The sequence below is a fragment of the Lepidochelys olivacea genome (genome assembly GCF_965140295.1).
Source record: "Lepidochelys olivacea isolate rLepOli2 genome assembly, chromosome: 5".
NCBI classification, from domain to species: Eukaryota; Metazoa; Chordata; order Testudines; family Cheloniidae; genus Lepidochelys; species Lepidochelys olivacea.
The window spans coordinates 117,057,846-117,079,151 of record NC_140415.1 but is presented as its reverse complement, the minus strand read 5'-3'; the positions used below and the strand labels follow the sequence as shown (position 1 = coordinate 117,079,151).

Here is a 21,306-nt window from a genome sequence, read left to right as displayed (position 1 = left end):
CCATCTGCCCTAGCAAATCTTCAGATCATAACATGGTTTTCAAGATTGTTTCTATCAATCTAACCTGATGCATTTTTAGATCATCCTTCATCACTTGTGTCAAGGGTTCTTGATCTGGCTTCGGATAACATGGGTAATGTGCAAGTGCCTGAGTAGGTGGTTCAATTTTTTTATAATTTTTGAAAACCACTCTAGGATCTGATTTTGGGTGAGCCAATATACAGGTGACTTCTGGCATGGGTGTATCCCAATAATTCCTTAAACCTTTGTCTTCAAATACCAGAGGAACTTGTTCTCTCAAAAACAAAACAACTCTAGTAACCCCTTAGCTTGTAACTTTTGTGTATGCACGATTTCTATTTTACTGGTCAATGAACTTCATCCTGCAAACTTGCTGCATGCATACCTGTTGGTTTTAGTGGCCGTTTTGCACGTGAAGAGATGAGACCCTGCACGGACTGGGAATATAATAACCAGAGTAAAAAAAGGTGCTGATTGAATCAAAAGATTGATGATTAGATTACACAGCCTCTGAGGCTAAAATTTTCAAAGGTGCCTAAATTAGTGGTTTAAACCAGGATAATGCTGGTAGAGATTGGAAGTTTTTCCCACTAACATCTGTTTGGATACCTACAGGATAGCAATGAATGGCCTCAGCACAGTTTCTGATGGACCAGTGTCCCAATACTAAAATCACAATAAGCATTAGTTCTATTGCTGGTTGCTTTAGCGGGGAAACCAAGGATTGAATGGCATCAGCAACTGGACTTTCTCACTCTTTTTCTCTCCTACTAGTGATTTCTCCCACGTGAGGAAATGAGGTGCCTCAGAGGAACAGTTAGAGATGCTTGCCTGCTCCTGCCTATGCTGTATCTGTTCTGTGGATAAATAAGGCATTTCAGTTCCCATGGCAGTCACTCTAACACCTTCCATGAGTGCTAAGGGCCCAATCCTGTAAGGTCAGAGCTGGTTGAAGAGGGTGTTTGTGACAAAAAATGGCTTTTTGAAAGCCATTTTCTATATAGTATGAAAATTTCCAGGTTTTTGTTTCCAACAAAATGATTTGAAATGAAACACTTGTTTTAATTTGAGTCAAATAGAACTGAAATAAGATTGATAGGAATAAGCACTTTTATACTGGTATAAAAGCATCCATGTTAGAGGAGGTTGTTCTAATATGGTTAAAATAGTACAATTTGTGTGTGTGTAAACCCAAGGCTTGGTCTCTGTAAAGGGCTGCTGTCAAAGACTTTCATGGTTACAGGTTTTCTGCTGCCTGTTACATTTTTAGTTTCAAAGAAGTCATGGGTTTGCTGCCTAAGCCACCCCCTGCAGATAAATTTCTTAGTAAGCCTTGTTAATGATTATACAGGTTTTTTTTTTTTTTTAAATAAATCTGACCTTGCTTGTTTTGCAGTTGGGTAGTCGGATACCAAGGAGAAAATGTTTTGTTCCATGTCAAAAATTCTTCCCTACATGCCCCAGTGTGGGCTGTTCTTTGTGCTAGGGGGAAGGGGGAGTAAAACAAAACAGGTTGTAAAAGAAACGTGGTGGGCGGTAACTCTAGGCTGATGAAATTATTGTGGAAAGGAGAGAGAGAGACTCTGTTGGTCAGCAACCAGGGATTGGGATTATCGCAGATGCCGGCGCGGTTAGGAGCGCAAGCACGGGGGAGCTGTGTGCGCAAAAGAGCCAGCCTTGCATGGGAGATTACTGGGGTCTCAGCCTGCTCCAGGAGGATCAATCCCAGGCCGCGCGAGTCTCCTGCAATCGGAGGACGAGGGGTGCCTGTGAGCGGGAAGGAGTCGCTGTCCGTCGGTCTGGGTCTGTTCTAGGAGTCCGTGAGCTCTCCACTGATCCCATTCTGCGAAGCCGGCTTCTCCAGGGAGTCCGGTGCTCCCCTACCTGCCGTCGGGGGTGACTTTTGGCCCTGAAGCCGCTGGCCTAGCTGGCCCGCTGGGCGGAGCCAGGAGGGTGGCTAGGTTCCTCGGGGTGTAGGTGCTGGAGGTAAGGGTGCTACTGGGGGTGCGGCGGCAGCACCCCAGGGCGAGCGGCAGTAACATCCCTCCCACCCCCCGTCCCCCCCCGGGCCGTGCAGAGCTTCCGCTTTCAGCGGCCCCCTTATAACGCGTGTTCCCGCACCTCTGCTCAGCGCTGAGCCCCCCCCCCCCCAGCGCAGCTCCGGCTCTGCTTCTCCGCCGCCTGAAAACTTTGGCGACGGTCCCCTGCGCCGCGGCCAGCTCGGCAGGGGCTGCGGCGCCGCGCGGGGACCGCCAGGGGGCGTGTCTGCCCGCCCCACGCTCCGCCGCGCCAGGCGGGCGCCCCGGTCCCGGGCGGTTGCTGGTCTCGCGGCTCGGGGCAGGTGGGGCGGGGGGGGGAGCCCGGCTCGGGGCGCGCGGGCGGGCGGGATCTCTGCGCCCCGTGAGGCAGACGCCTTGGAGCCAGCGAGAGGGGAGGCAGCGGGCGGAGCCAGCCGGGCTCAGGGCTTGAAGGTAAAAACCCCGCGCGGAGGTCGCTCATCCCGCTGGTTTGTTCCCCCCCCCCCCCCCCGGTCCCGGGACCCGAGCGCCCCCAGCTGGGCTCGGCCACGCCTGGGGAAGGAGGGAGGGGAGGAGAAAAGACGGACGTGACCCCCCCTCCCCTCCCCTCCCCCTTGAATGGCTGTGCAACCATGTGGCAGAAGTTGACAAAAGACGGGGGAGGCTCGTTCTCCGCAGTGTGCCGTGGGGTTTCCAGTCCCGGGGGCAGCTTGGCGTGGCGCCGCTTCCCTCTCCTCGGGTCACCTCCCTCCCGGGACGGCCCTGCCGCCTGAGGGCCGAAAGGCGCTTTCCGGCGGGGGCCGGGACCCGCGCCGCCCTGCGCGGGCTGCCCCCGGCTGCTCCGCTCTTCCCGCGGGGCCGGACCTGATGGGGTGGGCGCTGGACGCCGCAGGCTGCTGAAGTGTGTTCCGTCACCCACTGGCTCCTGGTCCCGCCGCCGGCGGCGGGGGCAATAGTGTGCGTGGATGGATGGGGGGGGGGTTTCTGGTGTGTAAAAAGAGGAAAGTAACGTGGAGATTTCGCTTGATTTCCTTAGCCCCACCCTGCATTTAAAGAGACCTCCTTCTCCCCCCCCCCACCTCACCCCACCCCCCGACAGCTGCATGCCAACTAAATCCTGATTTCTCTTGGGGTGGGGGACTAGGAAGGCTGCTCCAGCCGCTGGGCAACCGCTGTCAAACATCTGGATTCGCAGCCCCTCCCTTCAATGCAGCGAAAGAGAATTTTTAGAAAATCGCGTTGCTCGTTTGCTTTGATGTTTTCCCCTTTCTCCCCAGCAGCCCAGGCTAACGAAACTATTAAAGGGCAAATCTTTACCCCTATCCAGGCAAGCAGGGTCTTGGCTGTCCTTTAAAGTCTCTGGCATTCGTAGTAAAAAGGGAGCGGGGGGGGGGGGGATACCCACCAGAACAAAACAATGCCTGGGCTTTTGTTTGCATCCAACTGTAGAGGCTGGGAGGCTGCGATGGAGATTGAGAGCAAAAGGTTGAAATAGCAAAAGGGAAATAATTGGAACCCAAGGCAGGTATAATAGTAAATTATGCGGAGGGCGGTAAGCCAGCGGCAAAGCGTGTTTTCCTGCTCCTTGGATGCCATGGGAGTTTTTCTTGCTGTGCTGCTCAGCAGGGCAGGTCTTTTGTGCTGGTGGATGATCATGACTCCTTCCTTCAGCGCCTGTGGGAGTTTGCTTGGCTTCCCTTAGGGGAAGTGGCTGCCACTTTACTGCCTTTTGGGGATTGGGGAATCAACTGGGGACATGGCTCGTGTGGTTTTGATCGATGCCTCTGAAAGCGAATGAAGATGAAAATAAAAGCGGTCAACAAGTGTGTGCATCTGATCCTGTTGTTCCAGCCATGTGCAAAGGGGAGTGTCTGGTTCCACTCCAGGGGAGGATTTACAGGAAGGCAGAGTGGAATAAGGGAACCAGGAGGAGGATAGCTAGCAAAGCGATCCTGATTTTTTTTTTTCCCCTCCGTGCTTAACACTGGTTGGTGGTTTTCTCCCAGCCCTCTCTCTGTGGATTGCTCTGAAATTGCAAGGCGGGAGTCTCAAATGAGTGAACTCCTATTATAGCTGCTCTCATGCTTTTGTGCTGACACTGACTAAGGGGAAGGAGCCCCCAAGCCCAGGGATTTGTGACCTACTTGTCACCCCTCCTTGGCAGCTTTCAGGCACAACTCCCTTACAACTTGAAATTGCACAATACTTACTACCAGGGCTGCCTTTACTGCTTCAGCGTAGTACAGACAACCTGCCAAGTCTTACTCGTTTGGAGACAGACTCCTTCTCCGAGTGGTGTTTTTAAATGATCGCTCTCTCATGAAGAATGATTTTTACTGAGTGATGAAATAAGGGATTAAAATCTTCCTTATGAATCTTAGTGTGACAGGCCAGATTTGCAGGCTTTTTGGAGCCTGGATCAGTAGCTGAGAGATGAATAATCAGCATTTAACCCTGAATTCTATGGCCCAATGCAGAGAACAGGTTCAATCATCAGTTTTGGTTATAAACCAACCAACAGTAGATGGCCTGACGTGGGGAAAACTTTCCTAATCAGATAATGATTATTCGTATGAGGGTAGCACCCAAGATCAGGGCTCCATTGTGAAAAGCACTGTACAAACATTTCAATTTCTCATTTTTTTTCATAATTCACAAATGCTTCTTAAGTTGGTTCTTGAATTTTAAGATAATTTTACCGACTCTTAAATGACACTTGAACAAAGGTGCTGCTGTTCCTGTTAGCTGCTCTGGTTACTCACCAAACCTATAGTAGCTCTTATTAGTATTAAAAGAGCTCCAGGCACAGAGCTGCTGAAGTGAGACTGCTGGGGGTAGGTGCTGTGCAAGGGGCCGACAGAGTCTAGAAGTGGCCTAGTGCTAGTTGGGAGAAGGGTAGGACAGCTGCCATGCGTGGAGCAGCCTCTGCTGGCATGGCTCCTGTGGAGTCCTGACTGCAGTTCGCAGCTATCCAACCCTGGTGACCACCTGACTTTCCTCTGAGTGGGGCATAAAGAATCCGCTGCTGTTGGGAAGTGTACTTGACACCTAGGTGTACAGCGTGGGTCATTTTCACCCAGGATTATGAACGCAGGCCCAGGGTAGCAATAAACAGAATGTTTCAAATACATCTCTAGCCTTTGTAGAAATCACCAGCATAATTATAGGTCGGGGTAGAACTTGTCCTCCTGGTAGCAGAGGACTTTAATCTAACAGACAAAGGAAAAACAGGATCCAATGGCTAGAAACTGAAATTCACACTAGAAATAAGGTGCACATTTTTTAACAGGGAGGGCAATTAACTATTGGAATAATTTACTTGGAGAGGTAGTGAATTCTCCATCACCTAAAAGTTTTAAAATGAGGATTGGATGCCTTTCTAAAAGATTTGCTCTAGATCAGCCACGAGTTATCGGTCTTAATGCCGGAATCAGTGAGTGAAATTCTGTGGACCGGTTAAAGCAGGAGGTTAGACTAGCTCGTCATCATGGGCCCCTTCTTGCCTTAAAATGTGTCACTCTCTACTGTAGTAGATTTTTAAAAAATAGTGAAACCTTTTATTAACTTGTTTTGTTGTGTTCACAAACGAGTGACAGTATCCAAGTCCTAATGAAGTCTGTGAAATATCTGAATGAATATAAGCAGATATAAAGGTCGTGCAAACGCTGAGTACTGAGAAAGTTGCGGTCCATCTGCTCCATCTCATGCAATACCTGGATCACTTTGAAATAACAAAATAATTAAATTAATGTTTGTCATTATGGACCTGATACAGAATGGTCTAAATGTTAATAGTGAATAATCCAGATGTATAACGTTTTCTCACAAAAATACCTTGTTTTATTCTTTCTTTCTGATCCAATAATCCAGCAAAATGCACAGGCAATGTCATAGTTAAAGGGATACTGTCATCTGGAAATGTGGTCAGTTTTTGGAAAAAAACACTTGTTAAAAGAAGTTTCAGCTGCTGGATTCCTCTGACCAATTGTGGTTTTGCATTCAAAATTTCCTTTTTTTTTTTTTAAATAAATGACCTACTTTCCATGTTGCTGGATGGAAAAAGCCACACAAGCGACAAGGGGAAATGACTGATGGAGGAATCAATGAGGTGGTCAACACTCAGCTGTCAAATACACAAAGGGAAAAAACCCACCCTGAATAAACAGAGAAATATTTTTGTTTCTCTGATTCTTCAATTATGGTAATTTTTAGATGTTGTTTTTAACAGAAGAGTTAAATACTTTTACTAGTATATGTGATATTTAAGTTGAAAGTGCTCCTTTAAAAATAAACGTTTAAGAGTTACACTATGTAACCTCAAAGAAGAGAAGTCCACACACGCTCCAGGATCTCAGGCAATTAAACTCTCTCCATAGGAATGGACAGCTGCCTGTAAAGCCCCCATTGTGGATGAACTCGGACTTCCAGAGAGGAGATCTTTAACATGGGTCTTGTTTACACTATTTTTTAAATTTTTTTTTACCTTATAACTCAAGGTAGCCAACATGTTTATAAAGGCCAAAGTGGACATTTCACAAACATTTGTTCAGGACACGCCAGCCTTTATGAACTTGTAGTTACCTCAAGACACCTGACAATCCATTAACTCAACAGGAAAAACCTCGAGTGTAGCTAAATTCTTAGTTCTTGTGCCAATATAAACCTAAATCAGCTTCTGAGTCTCATTGCCAGAATGAGAGCTATATCTTGTATACAGTGACACAACAAAGACAAGTCACACTTGGAGAGAAAACAGACTAGCAGGCAGAGAGCTGCTTTAAATCTCACAGAAGTATTTCTCCAAAACAGTAAATCTAATCTAACAGTCTCTAATAACAGTCTGTGGTCCCAGTGGTGCAGTCCATGCACAGCCAAAGTACCCATTGGCTTCAGTGAGCGTTCTGCCTAAGTAAATTTGGCAGGGTTGTACCCTGTAGTTTCTACAAAGTGCTTTGCATGTTGCCTGCTTTTCTTAGGCAAAAATACAGATGTCCTGCATAGTCCAACTACAGATATATGTCCAGCATAAAGTCTAAGCACAGAGGTTTAGATATGTCCAGCATATATCTAAATATATAGATATGACCTGCATATATCTTGTATGGTACAGTATACACAAGGAAACCTCAGGCACATAGGTTCCAGTTCAGTAAGGTACTTATGCGCATGCCTAATTTTAAGCACATGAATAGTCTCATTCATGGGATTGCTCATGTACTTAAGTTTGATGATATAACACCATAGAGCTGTTTAACACTAGTCAAAGTGTTGTTTTTTTTCTTTTTAATTAATCATTTTAATCTGGAAAGGTTTTAAACTGCAGTGCATGTAATACTAAATTTTCCTTTGATCTTGCTGCTTTTAAGTGGTTCCTCACTGCCATTCTCTCACACCTAGGCAGGCATAGTCCTGCCCACAGAAGCGACACCCATCTTAATAGGCATTCTCTGTCCAGAATTAAAGATTGAAATTTTTTTCAAAGCAGTGAATGTTTTCCATTCAGGTGAAGGGAAGATGAGTGACTAACCTCCTGCACTGCTCTAAAAATCTCCACAGCTCTGCACAGGTGTGAAATAATAACGGCACTTCTAAACCTGACTGGCAAAAGATATTAGATTTTTTTTTTCCCTCCAGATTCTTTAAATTCATGGAAACTTTTAACTCTGGCCTGATTTTAATTTTCTTTCAGAACTGTGCATATTTAGAGATCTTTTGTTATACAGTCAGAGAGGAAAATCTTGAGCAGATCTAAAAGCCATGTAGTCCTTCCTTGAATACTGTGTATGGGCCCTGAGGTCTCTTGAATGGCGAATAATCTGACTGATGTTTGAAGACAATTATTTGTTTGATCTATGTAAGAAAAAAGGGGCGGGTGGGAGAGATTTGATTACATTAGTGCCAATGTATAAACTGTTTAAAACGGCCATTGTCTTTATTTGTAAACTTGACCACATAAATGAACACAGTATAAATAAAAACTTCCTTGTTAGTCTTCTGTATTGGTGTAAACCATTGCATCCAAAAATCTGTACCAATTTTGGAATGTGCTGTAGTAAATAGGGAGAAAACAACCCTAGAGATTACAGTGACGGGTGCATTTGAAAGTAGATGATCATAGCTGCAAACTAATCTTCTAGGTCAGAACCTCTGCCAGCTAATACTCTTGAGCTTTTCTTATTTTGTATATGTTGTGCCCTTCCAATATTCTAATCGATCAGTTTAAGAAAATTCTGGTACAGTGTCAGATCTTCTTATGTGACAAAACTAAGATCTCGGTAACCCATACCAGAACTTTAGGAAGGTGTGTTGTCCTCTCGACTCAGACATGTGTGCCCTTGAGACTTCTTCTTTTTTATTAATGAAGAAATCCCTATATTTCTGAAAAGAACAAAATCAGTGTAATGATAAAAGGCAACAATAGCTAAAAGCCATAAAACAGTTGATACACCCAGTGAAATGCACATAAAACATTTTCCCAGCTCCGGGAGAGAATCCAGGAGCACTCTTGAAAAACTCTCCACCTATATTTAGGATAAATTTGTTCGGGCCAAATTTTCAAAAGAGCTCAGCTCCCACTGAGAGCAGTGTGAACTGCTGCATGCTGAGTGCTTTTGAAATTCTGGCCATTTCATTTTAGCTGCCTAAACGGGCGCTGAACTCTTGGAAAGCTAGCCCCAATTATGGGGGCATGATATTTTTGAAACTGTGCCCCTAAACCTTTTACATTTTTTTTTAAGTGGGAAATTGCTACTTTCTGTCCAAGGGGGGGGGGGGGGAAATTACCTTTAATTTCTACTTTTTTTTTTAAACGAGATGGTCAATAAATAGAAATACTGTTCCCAGGAACAGTGGCTGTAGTGCTTCTCTTTTAGGAAATCTTTGATTCTTTGGAAGTATTTCTTCACATTCAGAGTGCTCTGTAGGACCTCATTTCCTGAGTTGTCTATTGCCTTCTGCGTCTCTGCACCCAGACATGTCTCCAGCTGCTTGATTTGTCAATGAAGTCCATTTTGGAATTTCTCTATGCATGTTGTATTCCAGGCAGCGTGAAGATTCTTGCTAAATAAATTGAAGGTCTCATGCAAGATCTTATGGATTGTCACTACGATATTCACCTTCTCTCTAGGTTTGAGAATGGCCATGGGGAACCTGAAGTCTGTCCTTTCATTTAGACACTGCACAGGAAATTGCCCACCCATTCTGCACAGGAGGTATAAGTTGCTCTGGTTCATGTTGGCTTGTAGGAAGTGCCAGTATGGAGATAAGATTTTGGTGGAGGATAAGAGTTTGTTAGAGAACACCAGCCCAAGAGAAATTTGCAAGAAATGTCTTTGAGCCCAGGTGATCATGCTGATGAAGTTGTCGGTCCATCTCTCCTTGTCTTTCTGCAGAACTGTAAGCCAGGATAGAGTTTGTTAAATGTCTTTTGTGGACTCCAGTGTTGCTCTTCCATGACTCTAAATTTATTTATTCTGCATGAGACAGTTGTGTTAATCGTATTCGAGGAGTTGTGGTGGTTTTCTCATTTTTTTAATGCTTTTGAGGCTTCTGTTTAATGAGTTAATTGTCTGGCATTTTTACCACCACCTTTGACCCCTCTTTAAAAAGTATGATATTAAGTAATATACTGTTGACAGATAATAGACATTATCCTATAACAGATTAATCAGATCCCAAACATGTCCCGTCCTCTCCCTAGGATGCTTGGAGTAAAGCCTTTTTCCATACCGTTTGCTCCCAGATCTTCAGTGGTTTCTTGCTCAGAGTGGTGGTTGTGTTTTTGTTTTTGTCCCTCCCTCACCTTTGACCTTGCTTCCAAGTGGTAATTGAAGCATTAATCTAATGTTTTTCTTCCCTCTGCTGCACACTCACATTCATCTATAGAGGTTAATGGTGAAACTCCATTGGCTTGAGCAGGGGCAGAATCAGCCTACTACAAATTTCCAGGCTGCCATGATATTCTGAAACTGAGAGAAATCTTCAATCTGCAGTTCAGAGCCCTTACCCCAGTTTCTTTGGGTCACAAAGTCTGGCTTTAATTACCCTTCATGTGGGGACCAAGTGCGTAATGCTGCACTACTTAGAATTGAAATCAATGACTGTTTTGGGTGCGCAAGGAAGGCTGGATTAGACTCTTACACTTAGCCATTCACATGGCTGAGTTAAGATAGTGTTTTCTCTTTCTAATACAGCATAGCAGGTTTTTATAGCTCTTGGACTGAACTGTTCTTTTTAAAAACTTGTCTGGTTTTTTACACTAAACATATTAAAACTTTTTGATCAGGTCTCTGTTTATTGGTACCAAAAATCACTGGACAGAAGTTAACCAAAACTTTAGTAAAGCACAGATGGATAACAGGATGAGGCATCTTATTGATTTCGTCTCCTTGGAGTTTGGTTACCAGCTATGGGAATTTGTAGGTGTTAACTACAGGGGAGCATTCCGGGAGCTCATTTAACTGAATGCTGTTGAAACTGGGTGGAGGGCAAGGAGAAAAATGAATTGAAAATTTAATTGACTGTCAGGTCTGTTCCCTAGGGCCTAGTTCATCCCAAAATTGAATGCTCCCCTGTAGTTAACAATTTAGTGCAAATCAAATAAATGTACTGTGTGTGTTCATGCCCAGAAATGTGCATGTGCCACTCCTGTTTATTTCAATTGGAAATACACATGAGCATTAGCATGCAAGTTGGGATCCACTGGGTTTGAAATTTTTCAAATGAAATTTTTCATTGAAAAATGACCATTTTTGAAAACAAAATCATTCATGAAAATTTGGCAACAGTTTTCCTTTCGGGATGGAATTTGTGAAATAGAATTTTTTTTTTAAGTGTTACCTAAGCATTGACCTGAAGATCAAGTTTTAAATAAACTTTCAATAATAATTTTGTTAGCATTTTCAGTGTAAAAAAAATTACTGTAAAATTTTGAAAAAAAAAAGTTTTTAAACCCTTTGACACAAACAGTTCCCCCCCCCCCTTTTTTTTTTCTTTTTGAAAAACTAGATTTCAGCCAGGGGTTGTGTTTGTTCACTAAAAAGTGAGAAGAGGTAAATAAAAATATTTTACATGTTAGTTACCCAATTCTTCTGTATTTGGGCACCTATGAGAGCTCACTGGGATATGTTGGGGTTTTTTACCATGAAAATTTGTGATAGATACTAAAATATTTGTTGTAGTTGCCTGAAAACCAAAAATTTAAAAAAAAAAAAGGATTTTTTCTAAAGAATTTTAATTTAAAAAATGTTTCAATGGAAAAATTCTGACCAGCTGTACCACTGATTATTGCGATTGTACATGATATTAGAGTGAGTTTGTGCAAAAGGACAAAATAAAACTACAGCAGGAAGTAAGCTTCTGGGCCAGATTTTTCAATTCATGTACATTTGTGTAGTTCCACCAGTTCACACCAGCTGAGAACCTGCCTTTCTCTAGCTTTGTTTTGACAGGTCAGTGTCTCAAGTTTGGTCCTGTATGGAATGTAAAGGTAGGGCTTGGTTTGTAACATGGCTTGAGTTACTATCCCTCTTTTCATTCCAGTCCATTGGAAAGATGAGCAGTGACAGCAGAGCTGCTTGATAGGATGGCACATGATCGTGAGTTTCGGGAGATTCTTGTGGCATCCTTTATCCTCCCAGCAAACCCAGTGTGTATTTGAACGTCTCTCTCTGAAGGCTCCAGCTCTGGGAGTTTTCAGCAGCTGGTTTGCAGCTTCTCTTACGCTCCCACACTTTCTAAACCCTTAGATACCTAGGAGAAAGATAAGGGGAATAATTTCTTGTCTATATTCTCAAGCAATTTTTGGATCTTTGTTACAAAGAGAGATGCTGAATACCAGGCACTAAGGCCGTAGAGCAAAACTTGCTGCACGGTATCATCTTGGCTTGCCTCTGCCCGTGTGACCTGATGCTCGTTACTCTGGTGAAACTCCTATTGATCGCAATGGAAGTTCTGTGTGAGTATGGAGTGGTTTGATTTGCTTAAAATACTCTTTTCAGAGTAACACAGTCAACATACTGTTCAGTGATTAACACACATTTGCAGATCTATTGATTACAAAGCATTTTGTCCTTGGAACCAGTTCTTAAGTTATTGCATTTTGTAAATCAATATTAACATGATATATGTGCATCAAAGATCAGGACTGTTTAAGAGATGGTTCCTTCACTTCTGTATTTCCCAGGACACCTTCTCTTTCTCTGTGTGGCTGTCTTTTAGCTGGCTGTATGCACTTTGGGGCAGGAACTGTCTCTGTTTAGTGTATTGTACAGCACCGCGCACATTGCCAGAGCTTACACAAACAACAAGAATACTAGCAGGAACAAATACATCTTGACCTACATGGTACAAAAGAGGTATGAATATCTCTTAGCACGTTGTCAGGTAACAAATATTCAGATATAAAATTTCAGGACTATTTAAAAAGGCCGAAGAAAAGCTGTAGACAGTGTCTCGTGAGAGCAGATTTTAGAATAGAATGCAACATGGCAAAATGCAATGACCATTTCCTGTGTCTGCATTTGTTTCACGTTGGATGCATGTATTTAGGGGTGTGTGTGTATGTGTCATTTATTTTGGGGTATGCATGACATATATGCATCTGATGCATATATGTGCATGTACCAAGCAAGTCTTTTCAGAAATTGTATGGAGGCGAAGACTGCTGTGCCTGATTTCTCCAAACTTGACTTCATGTTGCAGAATTGGCTCAAGGAAACGGTTAGATAGTCTGTCTTTCTTAAAGAGCTAATTGCAAATGACTGTATACTTTAAAGTGTTTATTATTTACATTTATGCATAAAAATACAACCACTAATATTTTCCATTTCGTAAATTTTTACTTCCCTGGGTTTGAAAATCTTTTTGTGTTTATACATAAACCCTACTTACTATGATTGGACACAAGCCATAAATTATATCACTGATATTCTTCTCCTCCCACCCCCACCCCATCACTTTGCAAACTTATATGGGGCAGGTGATTAACAATAAGACATTATGAGATTGTGAAGATACAGACGAGACACTGCAACTCAGAGGTGTAGTGCTGATTACAGTACCTGGTCTCTGGCAACTGTGGGGAAAAAGTATTAGGGTTTAAGGAAGACAGCTTTGTGATCTGGATTAGGAGTGAGACAGTTATCATTTGTTACTCATAATAGGCAGCCTTCCTCTTTTTTTGTTTGTGTTTTGGTTTTTTTGTGAGTGTAGTGCTCCTGAGGGGACTGGATTGACCCATTTGAATGGGGGAAATCCTCCACCCTCAACACAGGGCAGTGTTGGTGTGAGTTTTCTCACGCTGTCACTGTGTCTCTAAGGGGAGAGGTTCTAGTTAACTCTGAGACCATCCAGTGTTTGGCATGTCCCCGGAAACTGCTGTAAAAGGTGGCTGGTGCAAGTGATCATCTGCTAGGAGCTAAACCAAAATCACCATCAACTTGCTGCATGTTGGTCACTGAAGCCTGGCAAGATGCCATGGAAATGCTATGATAACTTTTTCAGCCACTACTGGCCTGGGTCAAATTTGAACAGGTTACCTGTGGTTTAATAGGTTTCAGAGTGGTAGCTGTGTTAGTCTGTATCAGCAACAAGAACGAGGAGTACTTGTGGCACCTTAGAGACTAACAAATTTATTTGACCATAAGCTTTCATGGGCTAAAACCCACTTCATCGGATGCATGCAGTGGAAAATACAGTAGGAAGATATGTATACACACACACACACAGAACATGAAAAAATGCGTGTTGCCATACCCACTGTAATGAGAGTGATCAGTTAAGGTGAGCTATTATCAGCAGGAGAAAAAAAAAGCTTTTGTAGTGATAATCAGGATAGGCCATTTCCAACAGTTGACAAGAAGGTGTGAGTAACGGGAGGGGAAAAATAAGTATGGGGAAATAGTTTTACTTTGTGTAATGACCCATCCACTCCCAGTCTTTATTCAAGCCTAATTGAATGGTGTCCAGTTTGCAAATTAATTCCAATTCAGCAGTCTCTCGTTCGAGTCTGTTTTTGAAGCTTTTTTTGTTGTAGTATTGCAACTTTTAGGTCTGTAATCGAGTGACCAGAGAGATTGAAGTGTTCTCCGACTGGTTTTTGAATGTTATAATTCTTGATGTCTGATTTGTGTCCATTTACTTTTTTACGTAGAGACTGTCCAGTGTGGCTAATGTACATGGCAGAGGGGCATTGCTTGCACATGATGGCATATATCACATTGGTAGATGTGCAGGTGGATGAGCCTCTGATAGTGTGGCTGATGTGATTAGGCCCTATGATGGTGTCCCCTGAATAGATATGTGGGCAGAGTTGGCAACAAAGCCCGTTGCCAGGATAGGTTCCTGGGTCAGTGTTTTGTGTGTGGTTGCTGGTGAGTATTCGCTTCAGGTTGGGGGGCTGTCTGTAAGTGAGGACTGGCCTGTCTCCCAAGATCTGGCCTGGCTCTCATTTCCCCATGCTTATTTTTTCCCCTACTGTTACTCACACCTTCTTGTCAACTGTTGATAATCAGGATGGCCCATTTCCACTACAAAAGGTTTTCTTTTTTTTTTCCTTGTGCTGATAATAGCTCACCTTAACTGATCATTCTCGTTATAGTGGGTATGGCAACACCCATTTTTTCATGTTCTCCTATGTACGTATATATCTATGTCTATATATATCTATATCTTCCTACTGTATTTTCCACTGCATGCATCCGATGAAGTGGGTTTTAGCCCACGAAAGCTTATGCTCAAATAAATTTGTTAGTCTCAAAGGTGCCACAAGTATTCCTCGTTCTTTCTGTGGTTTAATCGTGGCTCTGTAGACCATTATCAGTTCCCCTTTCCCATCTAGTTCCTCCAGTAATATATATATATATTGTATGTAATATAGCTTGTGTTCTTATAACAATCAGAAAAGATTCATGCAAAGATACATCTTTTATAGTAGTTGTTTCAGGTTATTCCCCGGACAATTACCCTCTGCAGGAATCTCTGAATTGTAAAGTCCTGAAATAGCTCTCTGCCATTGAAAGGTCACTCAGATATAGCATAATGCAGTATTCTGTCCATTCTTGCAGCTCAGTAAAGTTCTGTGGTGCATTAAGTCATGACACAAAACACAAAACCCTCTCGTGGGATTGGAAATGGCATTTGCTCCCAAACTCTTTATCCTGGCCGTGCTGCTGGACTGGAGAATAAGGTGTATTATGGTTTGGAGGACAGAATGCTACAGGAGTGTGGGGGAATCAGCTTTCACAGCAGTAGTACCTTAAAAGTAATCACAAAATCCTTGGGTAAGGAACTGTTTGAATTAAGTAGCAAAAAACCATCACTAACACACTTGGAAATGAAAAGTGACCAAGTGTAGATTTAATTTCAGAGTGGGCCTTTTGTTCTTACTAAAGGTTTTAGACACGGGAAGATAGGCTGTTCTTCAGGTAGTAATGGGTTGGCTTAGTCATCTAGATATCAGGGGTCTGATGATTACAGTACTTAAAGCTCCTATGGCCAGTCTGGTATACCTGTTATTGCTGATGATGATTCTAGTTTTCCTCCATTAGGAGGTGGTCATATGGAGGCAATGTGGTAAAGTGTACAGCACATTGGACTGGGGCTCAAGAGAACTGGGTTCTACTCCAGGCTTACAAGACACTTCACATCTCTGTGCCTCAGTTTCTCCACTAATGATACCGACCTCCTTTGTAAAGTGCTTTGAGATCCACTGATGAAAAGCATAAGAGCTGGGTTTTGAGCATTATTATTTATTATGCAGCGCACTGTTAGTGTCCTGCAGGTGAAGGATGAGGTTTGGACACTGGTTTACCTTATTCCCTCTCTTTTTCTCACCTGTTGTTAAGATATGCAGGGCCTTTAAAGCTGAAATAATCAAAATGCCGCAGTGAAACTAAAGAGAACAAAGATTTAGGGTTTTTCTCCACTAGTAGATTAAAATTCCTCAAAGGCAAATTGCAGCCTATTACAACAACTAACCCTAAGCCATAAATCAGGGGCAATTTATGGCTATAGTACCTTGGTGGTGATGGTGACAGCTTTATGGTCTAATGGGAATATAAAGATAGTCACCATTATTCCAAAGATGCTTAGTAGACAGTGGGGTACTGGCCGAACATGCTGTCTTCTGCAGCTCTGGAGCTAGAAAGACTTGTTACAATTTTTCTTCAAACTGTGAGGAAGCTGCCTTATTGCTATGGAGACTATGCGGTGTTAAACTGTTGGGAATATCAGTCTGAACTTTTAAGTAATAAAAAGTAACTGAAGTTTATCTTAGAGGGACAGCAACAAATTTCACTGACATAGCATCCTTCCCAAAAGGGTCCCTAGGCCCAGTCTGATGAAACACTGCACATTTGTCATTAGTTAAGCACAGTTCAAAGCAGCAGCCAATACATTTCTTTACTCTCATTTGAAATGTCGACACAAAGGGAGCAGTATGAACGGTGGTATGATGCCCCTTGTATACTTGAGGGGGCATAGTGACAGAAAACTCTGGCTCTCATTGACACAAGATTATAACTAGGGCAGATGAAGTAACCAGCTGATTCAAATCTTAATACATGGCTAGGAGCATATGGTGAGAGAGATTAGCTAAGTATGCTGGGCTGAATCAACTGTACAGAGTATTAAAGTGAGTAAAATAGGTCAGATTCTGATCTTGGTTACCTTGGTGTAAAGGCAGTGTAACTCCATGGACGTATGCAGACTTCACACCAGTGCAAAGAAATCAGAATCTAGTGCAAGAGTTTTAACAGAAAACGTTACAGGACTTCATTGTAAGGTTTCAGTCACAATATAGGTGGCCCAGATTCAGCCCTAGCATAAGCAGGTAGAATGCTGTCCAGTGAATAAGTGCCTGCTAATATCTGGACTTGGATTTGGCTCAATAACTGTAATGGAACTCTCAGGGTTAGATTCTCATCTGGTGTAAATCTGCATAGCTCCATTGCAATTAGTGGAGTAGCTGTGTCAATTTATAACAGATGAAGATCAGCTCCTTAACCTTTAAACAAACAAACAAACAAAGTGGAACCATCCCATGGTAAACTTGGGCCTGGTTCTGCGCTGTTACTTCCCCACTACAACCCCAATGATTTCAGTGCGGTGACAATGGCATAAAACTGGAGTCAGGGCCTTTATAGCTAGGGATAGTTGAGACTGATTTTGCTGTCTCGTGCCTGTAAATGAGGAAATAATTAGCTGATTCCAGTTTAATTTCACATGTGTAAAAGAAGTGTCAGAGGAAAATGTGTCTCAATTATGCTTATGGAACAAATGCTCTCCTTTCTCCTTTAAAAAACAAAACTCCCTGAGGTCTGATTCTCCTCTCAGCTATTTATGCCAATTGGAGAACAGAATCAGGCCCATGCATACAAGTAGGATAATCATATTCAATACATTATAACCTTTTCAATAACATCTCCTATGACTTATCTTGCACAAAGTACAAGTACATCATAATTATGTCATAATCATATCATAATATCTCTATGAAAAATATGGGGCGTAGTGTCAGACTCTACTGATCTAAGTAGAAACTGCGACTCTCTGTGATCTTTTAAAAAATAATAATAAAACAAGTCCCACATTAATTTTTCACCTCTGAAAAAACTCCCTGGAGTTTGGCTAGTGACCTGTGTTCCATAAAAGGACTTGTTTGCCATAAAATGAGAGAGAACTCACATTTTAGACCACTTTTTTTTTTAAAAAACAGCAAATACAGGAACAAAAGGGCCTATTCCCCTCATTATGCTGGTTTCACGCTGAAGGAGGAATACCTAATCCCCTTCTGCTGTTGCCATGGACTAGCAGTATGTGCTTCCATGTAGGATGTCTAGGAATTGGTCTTGGACCAGCCCTTTTATTCCCAGGGTCTCTGAGAGTGGGAATGTTGCATAAGTCAAGAATTCAGTCTTCACTAGTGGGAGACCAAACTACAGGGTTTGAAAACTGTGGAGACAGAGGTGTCTTGTGGTTAGACCTGGGGACTAGGTGTCCCAAAATGTGGGTTCTAAGCCCAAAGCTGACGACATCTTGATGCTGACTAAGGGCACACCATTTAATGTCTCTCTGTCTTAGTCACCCTTCTCTAAAATGGGCATAATAGTAATTTCATTACTATCTCCTGTGGTCAGGATGTTCTGAAGCTCAATAGATGTTTCACTTTGATATTGTTAGATGGAGGTGGTGTATTAGAATTATCCTGGTCAGAGGGCTGAAATTTGCTATATTAATTCCCGAACTGGTGGCTGAAAAATCATGACTAGTCTGAGGACATAGTGATGGTTTTAAGATCTGATATTTTATGAATTACCAGAACTACAAATAAATGCTTTAGACTGTATCTTTGATAGATGAGTGGTGGTTTTTTTCACATTTGTTTGTAGCCTTGGCAGACAGTTCGACACTGGCCCATAAATTCACATCATTCTCATTTTTGACTCTTTTCCCGGTTTCCTTTATCACATGAATTTAGTAGCCACTGTCTCAAGAGTTGTTAGAGCTAAAAATGAGATTTTATACTTTCTGAAAGCTTGCGATCCCAGTTTTCAAGTGGTACAAAGCATTCATTTCTGAACTGGAATATTTCTTGAGATGAGTAATCAGAAGGTCTTGATCTAATAGGATTCTGTATATTGCAGTCTGACTGAAATGCTTTCAGGACTGATAAACTTTATCAAGCCCTGGTTCTACACTGTTCATCAAAAAAGAAATGCTTCTGATTGTTGGAATGTCTTGAGCCATTCAACAGGTTGAACCCCTTGTGGTTAGTTAAGTGGTAACATTGTTGGAGACTGAATGCGGTTCTCTTCATTTCCTTTCAGATGAAGGCCAGTGGTTGCAATATAAAACCCGTAATGTAATCTAAAGTATTTATAAGGCACCTGTCTCCTTTGTATATAAGCATTGTTAAGAGTGGGGTTGGTTCAGTCAAGGAAAAAATTGGAGGGATAATCAAGATTTCATCTAGAGCATGGAGGATCTACAGAGGGGAAATAATAAGGTCTCAATAGACAGCACAAAAAGTAAGGACAAAATACTCTTTGGAATTCAAGCAAATAACAAAGAATTTCAATTTGGTTTTATTAACAACTGTTTTGTGTGTTTTATCGGTCAGCCTTCTGTTTCCCACAATTCCCTGAGCAGGTGCGTGATGAGTGCGTGGATGTTGGTTCAGCCCTGCCAGCAGGGCTGACCTAGTGGGCACAGGGGGTCAAGTTTATTGATATTGGCCAGACCCTTTGAGCAAGAAGGCCATCAGCTCCGTAAGCCGGAGTCCATACCAGTCTGCCAGCTTTATGCATTTGAACCAACAAAATCTGGGTAGAGAAGACCTCTTGGATGTGTGCTGGAGGGAATTCGTGGCTTTTGACCTTGCCTGCCTTAGCCTTAATATAGAACAGGCCTCAAAATTGGCAGGAGATCGGGCTTTCTGGAAACGGGGGGGTACAAAGTCTCCACTAGGAGGAGAATTAATGATTGTGAAAATAACAAGATATCAAGAAACCAGGAGCATTCAAATGTCCACAATTAAAAACAGGATTGTGCAGATCCCCAGACATCTCCTTGCAGACGTACGTGTCTGTGGACCACTCTGCTGCTGTGCCTTAGACTGCCCTTGGCTTCAGTTACCATAACATCTGTTAAACACGTCATAAATCAGTTGTTATAAATAGTTGGGCTAACATTATTGCTCTGTCTTTAAAGTGGTCATCTTGGCAGCCAGTAAAATTAGCACTCAACAGAACATTCTTGGTGATGATTTCGACTGGGAGGATAAGGTTCCAGATGGTTTCCTATTTGCACCAATTAGCGATATCTGGATTTTAGTCGTCTTTCTTCATCTTTCTTAGGGAGTAGGAAGAGTCTAGCTTTATTAACATCATGTATCCATATAGTTAAATTATCCCCTAGCAGGTACAAAATCAGGATGTCCTCATAGATTCTGCAAGAGAAAGATGATCTCTTGTAATTACTTTGCATACCAAGTGACTTTCCTTCCCATACAGAAGCAACTTTGTTGTGTGTCTTTCTTCTCAAAGAGGTGGAAGGCCTGTGGACTTGAATCACAGGATCAAATAAGCTAGAGAGTGAAAACGCCGCTCAATAACCTTGTCTATCCCCTGCCAGTGTAAAAGTGTTCTCTAAATTTATATTTTTTAGATCTTTGCCCAATCAAATGACTCAAACAATGGGGCTTCCACTACTTCCCTTGTGAGAGTGTTGATTACTTTAATAGGACTTTGGTAACTTCTGTACATTTAGGGATCGAAGCCTGAAGGTCGAAGTTTCAAATCCTGCTGATGCCCTTTAGGGGTCCTTAATGTGAGGGAAATATGGGCTAGTGATTAGAGCAGGGAGTTGAGCCTCCTGGCTTATATTCTCACCTCTGGCAGTGACTCTCTGGTCTTGAACATGTCTCTTCGCCCCTCTGTGCTTCATTCAAAGGAGATACCAAACCAGGAGGCAGGAAACTTGGTATTTTGGGTTCTGTGGCATGTGTTATGCAAGAGGTCAGACTTGATGGTTGTAATGGTCCCTACTGGCCTTGGAATCTATGAATCCCACCTTTAGGAAGTTTCACCTAGAAATATTGTAGAGTGGTAGTAGTTCATCCTCCACCACTGCTCTGAACTGCCAGTGGATGGTCTTTTGCTTGACTGCAGAATGTAGGACTGAACAAGCAAAACCTATTTGAAGAAGAAGAAGAAAATAGAAATCCTGCTCCTTTAGTTCGTAAAGACAGAGTTGTTCCTTATTTGCTTGTTTAGAGACATCTTACTGGCTGGGGCTGAGATTGCAGCCTGTTGAGTGTGAGCTATAGTTCCTCACTTACAGAGATGGGGGCCAGTTACCTACAAAGCAATATAATATTAGTATCGTTATGTCCTGTAATAATACAAGATAGAATAAGGTTAATATATATTTATATCCTATGTTATATATAATATTAAAGCAATTTATATTAGTATTGTAATATGTAATGTGTAATACTCTATATAGTCCTGAGTTATCAAAAAATATATGTGTACCGTACCTCTGTGGTAGAGGACAGCTGCCAGTCAGTACACAGCAATGGGGTTGTCTTATCTAGAAAAAATCCGTTGTGCTGCTGACAGGCCCCTGCAGTTTTAATATGGGAATGGGTTTGGGTTAGAAAAAAGTTGGCCATCGTGGTTGGAGAAAGAGGAGGGGACTGTTAAGTTTAGTGACATGCTGTTGCCCAGCTGAAATGATTTAAAGTCTCAATCAGCTAGCTAAATTA

At 42.5% G+C, this 21,306-nt stretch overlaps 1 protein-coding gene across 3 annotated transcripts in view; it reads left to right on the top strand.

Annotated features, from left to right (window-relative positions):
• The first annotated feature begins 1,516 nt into the window (after positions 1-1,516).
• MOB3B (MOB kinase activator 3B) overlaps positions 1,517-21,306 on the top strand; it is a 157,422-nt gene continuing 137,632 nt past the window's right edge. For 2 of the 3 annotated variants that reach the window (XR_014711850.1, XM_084629572.1), the window contains exon 1: positions 2,385-2,492. The gene's annotated coding sequence lies outside the window, so the exon portion shown is untranslated. Of the gene's footprint in view, positions 2,008-2,384; positions 2,493-21,306 lie in introns of those variants that run through there. The other variant, XM_084629573.1, reaches the window with a different exon arrangement.